Source organism: Amblyomma mixtum, chromosome 3 (genome assembly GCF_055824585.1).
Source record: "Amblyomma mixtum isolate Tamu chromosome 3, ASM5582458v1, whole genome shotgun sequence".
Taxonomy (NCBI): Eukaryota; Metazoa; Arthropoda; class Arachnida; order Ixodida; family Ixodidae; genus Amblyomma; species Amblyomma mixtum.
Genome location: NC_143014.1, coordinates 143,910,882 through 143,917,776, shown reverse-complemented (window position 1 = coordinate 143,917,776; position 6,895 = coordinate 143,910,882).

Sequence of the window (6,895 nt, the reverse complement as noted above, 5' to 3'; positions counted from 1 at the left end):
CACACGATCAGAAATAAGCATGCCAAGCTATCCTTGCTAACTTGTTAATTAGTTTGCACCGAAACCAGCCAGATGTCTGCTCTAAATGTGTCGATGCGGTCATTAGAGTACAGCACAGCGAAAGCTTTGGGTACATCAATTTAATTGCTTTGCGAAGAGAGCTGTTACGAAGATTTCAATATTCTTTTATTGCAGCAATTTTCACATTTTCTTTGGGACATTTTCTCGCGGCACTCTTTCTATAGGCTGTGCAGTAGCTTTGCACATAAAGAGTTCCGAAATAGTGTTTATTGACTTGCAGACCTGGTGTCAAAAGCATCGCCAGGTGGCAAACCGGACTTACCTGACAGCGATGTTTCCGGGCTCATTTTTAATCAACGCTTGGCTATAACATTTCAAACTAGCAAGTAAGTGCGCTGCTTATATAGTCCATTAATTGAGCTGGCAGTAACTGCAGCTGTTGCTTCAGCCACTGAATTTTGTGTGAACCAACATTGCATGCAATTATTTACACCCATAATGAATTCCCCTTTGGTCCACATCATAGACAGCAAAAAACAATGAGATGTTGGCCGAGCTAGACGCTAAAGACTGTCGGCGGTGGACGTGTCGTCCACACTTCATGTAATTCTTGAGCATAAATGTTTTCCTTCTTCAGCGATGCGAACGCCTGCGAGCAGTTTATCTAGGCAAGTAGTATAGTGGCACCATCTGGTGGAGCGCTCAGTTTTCCTCGCGTGTTTCCTGTTTTAATGTTCACAAGAGGCTGGGATGAGAAGTACAATTACTAGTAAATTCCAACCGGCAAGACAACCACCACAGCTTGAGTTTCGAGACCTGGAGCATTTGATATTTAATAGCCTACTAAACGTGAGGGTGCCAAAGGAGCAACTGAACGGAGAAGCTAGGCAGCCTCAGGCTCACAGTGACTTCATCAGCGTTGAAATTTTCAAAGTTAACGCTGGATGCTTTATTTCGAATTCCATACAAACAGCCATATGGAACTGCACTGGAATGATCTCATCCATTAGAAGATCCTCTTTAGAGGCTGGACGCGGACTGGCAATTTCATCTTCAACGTCGGATTCGACTTGGCTAGCAAACTTTTTTCCGCCTTTTATAGGAACCGAACATTGGGTTTTAGGCACCCAATTTTTTGCGGCACAACGGAAAGCTTGCAGTATAAGGTGCTGGATTCCTCAATGGTTTTTTGAGAACACTGTAGAAGATTTTTACTGAGGATATTTCAATCAGTGCATGAGCCCGTTTTTATGTATCCCGGTGCTGGAAACCATGATGAGCGAGCGTGGTGAGTATTACACGTCGCCAAAAATTTCGACACCCAAAGCTGTTACGGCTCGGTGATGTACCCTCGTCGACGAAAGTTTTGGTGGACCGTGATTGGCGCTCCATCCAAGAAATAAAAAATACTCGGTAGCCATCTAATGGCAGATATAAAAGCACATGGTCGACGATGCGAAGGGAGATAGTGATCCCACCAAAGGGGCAACGGAAAATAGAGCCCTCCTAGCCATACCAAGCCACGGCAGTCAGCGTTGCTTTTCATCGAAGAGCGCACTGGAAGAGTGTAAACTGTAATAAAACATAACGAACACTCCTGAAAGAAAAAAAACTGTGTACTTAGCACATATCAGCAATATTTTACAGAGATGTATTCACGCTGTTGGATGCACCGTTAATGACGGGTTTCACCGAAAGACGGCTTTTTCTGCGATAATGGTGGATGTTGGTAAATCTGACTGCAACATGGGAAGTAATTTGTTTCCTATTCTGAAACACAATTCCTTCTGCTGTAAAGGAACTCTTTCTGTCGCCTTTTTGTGTGCCCTCGATATGCAAAAGGAAACGAAAACTTCGGGTGACTGCCACTCCCTTGGCGCCCTGCCTCCTTTCCGATGAAGTTCTCTTCGGCGTCCTGACGGATGTTGGTTAATCTAACTGCATCGTGGAAAGGACTTAGTTACCAATTTCAAAATGCAATTTCTTCTTTTATGGCAGGTGCAGTCAGGTGGGAAGGACGAAACCCGTGCACGTCAGCTGCAGCCAAGTGAAACCGAGGGTAGCGCGCCTGCTGCACCTTATTGGAAAGGAGGCAAGCCGGTTTCGTGGCTACTGCAGCCAAGTTGAAAGGCACAAAACCGCGTCACCCTATAGCTGCTGCTTACACTGCCTGTAAAACTGTCATAAGTAACTTATGTGAAGTGTGCACACACATTGTGCTAGCGCCCCTATCCGCAAAGGTTTACGAGCCCTTCTGACGCACTTCTGCATATCAAAGTTCTGAGATGGCTATTGATTAGACTCTTTCAGACATCACGCAGTTACCATGGCTGCGACCAGTAAGCATCGTAGCTCTGGCGGGTCAGGTAGCTCCGTCCCTGGCGCTGGGGCCTACGTAGCAGCGCTGACCTTTCAGCGCACGAATGTGAGGAGAGGGAAAGGCGCGAAGACACTGATATTCAAATTCTGAGTGCGCATAACAGAGCTTCTACAAAGGGCATTAAAAAACTCTTGCTGGATGATATTCAAGAATCGGCGTCTTTTAACATCTCAGGCCTACAGCAGCTTTACTGGGGCCCCTTCTAGAGACCCTTTAACAATTACGCTGCCAAAAACAGTATAGCTGGCGTGATGTTTTCGACATACAGATGCGTCCTGTAAATTTTTTTTCTTGTTGTCATTGCTGGTCCACATGCGCATGTGCTTAACCTCTTTGTCATTGCAAGTGGAGTGGTTGCCTGCGGATTTAGAGATTGATAAAGTTCATCTTCTCTTCAAAAATGGACAAAGAACAGTTCAGCAAACTGTACAGCCATTTCTATTCACCTGTTTTTCCGAAAATTCATGAAAAAGTTCTTCATTACATTCTTGTCACGTTCACTGATAAATATAGATCCCTCACAGAATCTCAATATGCACACAGGGGAAAACCACTCTACAGCGCTTGCCATTCTTATAAGATAAAAAAGTTCCTTTGTCCATGTGAGACATGGGGATGGCCGCAAGCTGCGCAAGCAGCTTTACCGGTCCGTCAGCCCATTTAATACGAGAAGCAGTCAGCAGTCAGCGCTGTGTGGTGTCCCTTCTTCATCTCTGTCCTGTCGTTTGCGCTGTAGTTACGGATCATCAAAAACACCAACTCGCCCAACAAATGCTTTTGTAGACTCATACAACACTCATGGCATCAACATTGTTTTTACAAAATCTGAAACGTGGAATCATTTCGCACTGCACAAGCAAAATAAGCTATATGCAAATACACCGACGCATATAATGGAAACGCATGCATATCATAAAAATAATCATTGCATACAGCGGTGCAGTGATGCTAAGAGGTAAACACTACACAGAAACAAAATTCGTACCAGTATTAACATGAGCTAATCAGAAACAAGATGAACACATAACCCCCATCAGGTATACATGCGCGTATACAGAAAGCGTGCATCCTTCAGAGTACTGAAGGAAAAAATTTGTGATAGAAATGTTTGCAGATCCACAAAGGCCTTTGATTTTTAAAAGAGCATGTTGTAGGGCAAGCCGGTCGTAGACCACTGAGAAAGCAACTGCGAAGAGCAAACATTCTCTAAAAAGAAACCTAATAATAGAGCGGCTAGTTGAATTTGAAAGAGCGGCTAGGTATTTTAGTTGAATTCAAGCCAAATAAAGGCATTGCCCACAGTGTATTCCTATAAGCAAGAATGACTCATCTATTCAGTCATCATCACATGGAGTGCCGTAGGGTAGCATTTTAGGGACTTGTTTGTTTATCATGTGCTTTATCACCGTATAGTTACACACGGCTGTAGAATTCGTTATCTAGACTGATGACAACAGCTGGTCTAGAACTCATTCATTGCTCAATCGCAGAATTCAGGTATTAATATATGAAGGTTGTTGAGTGGGCTTCTAGAAGCGGATTTGTCATAAATCCTGCTAAAACTGCTTTTATTTTGTGCTAAGGGCAAATCCTTTTATCAAATATAATTTATGGAACACTACGCAGCATAATTTCGTAAACTGCTTATTCCGTGTCATGAAAAAGGCATCGGTACAAAGCGTCATTTGTCTAAAAGCTAAGACAGTTGTGTAATTTTTTCATAAAGTGTGAACTCTTTCTGTTCGCGCTTAATTTTTTTCAGTATATGTTATGTATGCAATGTGGACCTTAATTTTTTGTTGTTGGTCTTTTGCACAGTAACAATCACATTTCTGCCGCCGCGGTGGCTCAGCGGCTATGGTGCTCGGCTGCTGCCCCAAAAGACGCGGGTTCGATCCTGGCCGCGGCGGCTAGAATTTCTTTGGAGGAGAAATTCTAGAGGCCCGTGTACTGTGCGATGTCAGTGCACGTTAAGGAACCCCAGGTGGTCGAAATTTCCGGAGCCCTTCACTACGGCGTCTCTCACAGCCTTAGTCGCTTTGGGACGTTAAACCCCACAAAACCAAAACCAAAACCAATCACATTTCTGTATATTTTATATTTGCTGTGCCATTAATTTCCATGCTGCAGTGCTGATTTTACTGGCGTGTTTTGCATAGGTATAGGTCCCTTCTTTTATTTGGAATAATTCTTTTTGTCGGGAATATTTGTTATATACTCGCTGCCAACATGACATACCATAAAAATGGTTTGGTTTGGTTTATGGGGTTTAACGTCCCAAAGCGACTGAGGCTTTGATCTGAGGCATGACTCTGGTCGCGGTAATTTCTTACCGCGACCAGAGTCAGGGGCCTAGTAAGGCGGTATTTTTTTATCGCATTTGGTCTCTGCTTCATGATAATATTCATATAATGTCAGAAGCACAAAACAAGTCCGAACGCCATTTTCTTGTGTCTGTATGTTGCTCTCGGTGCAAGAGGATCCGAGAAAGGGACGCCTAAGTGCAGCTGCTGCTCTCAAACCTCAGGTCCGTATGAGGGCAAAAAAATTAAGGATTTGAGTTTATTTGGTTTTATACTCTCCTACTGGATAGCTGGTACTGACGCCAGTTGACATGGTCTGTGCCTCTCATTTCCTCGTGGCCGCTTACAACCCCTATTGCCACTTTGTGAGGTGGAGTAAGTGCTGCAGGCACGTGACAAAGGTTTGCACAAGTCCGCGATTCTGACGCGCGTGCCAGCCAACCACAGATTTCTGGATGCCGTCGCCTTCCACTTCACTGCAAGAAGTTGTAAGTTGGAATGTGCTCTAGACCACGGAGTCACATTTAACCACATGCCTAAACGTTATAAAAACTTCAGCAGAGACACCCACAAAATTCATGAGTCAGGCCGCTCCTTCCATGTATACCCTCCAGCTTATAAGACTGAAGTTACCAACGCCACGCGGGGTGGTGGCACTTTGTGATATGTTTGTGCCTGGAAAGAATATAGCATTATAACCGCAGACAAGGAGCCGAAAAAAAGTAAGTGTCAAGAGAGGCGTGTGCAGTATATTTTCCCTTCTGGTCTGTAACATGTTTTTTATTTGATTGATTTATTTGATTACAACCTAGCCATCATGTTTTTTAGATTAATGAACAACACACTTTCTTTTGAATTTATTGGCAAATGTTTTTTGAAGAATCGTAACCCTACGAGATTTGCAGCTCGAAAAAATTTCTTGTTTCTCCAAGTTCTTACTAATTATGGAAAACGGCATTCTCATTTGGCATGCATTTCCCTGTGGAATAATTTACCCCTGAGTTTAAAATCACCTATGTCTCTGTCTATGTTTAAATCGAATTTAAAAAGTTTTCTTTTGCAGCAAATGTGGAGTGCACTGCTTCTATTCACTTTAGAAAATTCTTGTCTTTAACTATTTGCTAGAAATTTCGACTTTGTTTTTTGTGGTTTGACAACTGTATCCTTGTATTCTAAATTGTTCCTTATAGGTCTTTTCACAACGCTGTATTTTCCACAATATTATTTATAGTGGTTTGTTATTCTTGTTTTGCTTGTCGGTTTGTTTTTCACCATGCTCATCTTCTATTTCCTTTCCATCATATAAATATTCCTTATTTAAATTGCCATTGTTATTACTGCTAATTGTACCTGTCTTTGATGCTGCTTGTTTTTTATTCAAGTTAGTATTAATCTACCGGGGGTCCCGTGACAGTCGCTTGACTTTGGGACCCTGGCCTGTATACTGAATTTATGTAACCAATATACACCCAATAAATTCTTATCTTATTAATTGATGAAAATGAAAGAGCGTTACAGTCAAAATAAAGCTTGTGTCTTCTTCCCGAGGTGCAATTCATTTCTTGATGTAATCGCCACCGACGTTGATGCACTACCCTAGGGTGAGTAAAGCGAAACATCCCAAAACTGCGGCTTCAACAGGGCGGTAGTCTCCCGACTTCTGTGTGGCCAAGAAGTGCTTAAAGAATGGCCGCAGTAATCGTCTGCTTAATGCGACGATCATCCCGAATCAATTCCCACACACGCGCCGCGAGCTCAGGCATGGGACGCAGACTGCGGACGTCCACTGTGCCCCTTGCCTTTCAGATTCGACGTGGCTGGGTCTTCCGTGCGTACAGTCCGTACCTACCTCCTGACTGGAAACATAACACACGCGTTGCCACAAACCGCATTTTTTCAACGGTGTATATCGGTACAGTACCACCTTCCGTAGTAAAAAAATTCGGTTACGGCACGCTGTTGTAACCGTACATTAATGTAGGCCGACATTTTGCTTATTTATGCACATTATAGACATTATTTGTTCAAAATACCCATAAAGACCCTCGAGGGAGGGTTTTGAGTCTTTTGAGAGGGGGTGGGGAGAGATAAAATACATAATACATAAATGTATTTATTTCATAAAAACAATGCCATACGAAACGGAAGAAACATCTCCTGCTTAGTTAACAGCATATATAGCGGTCCTAAA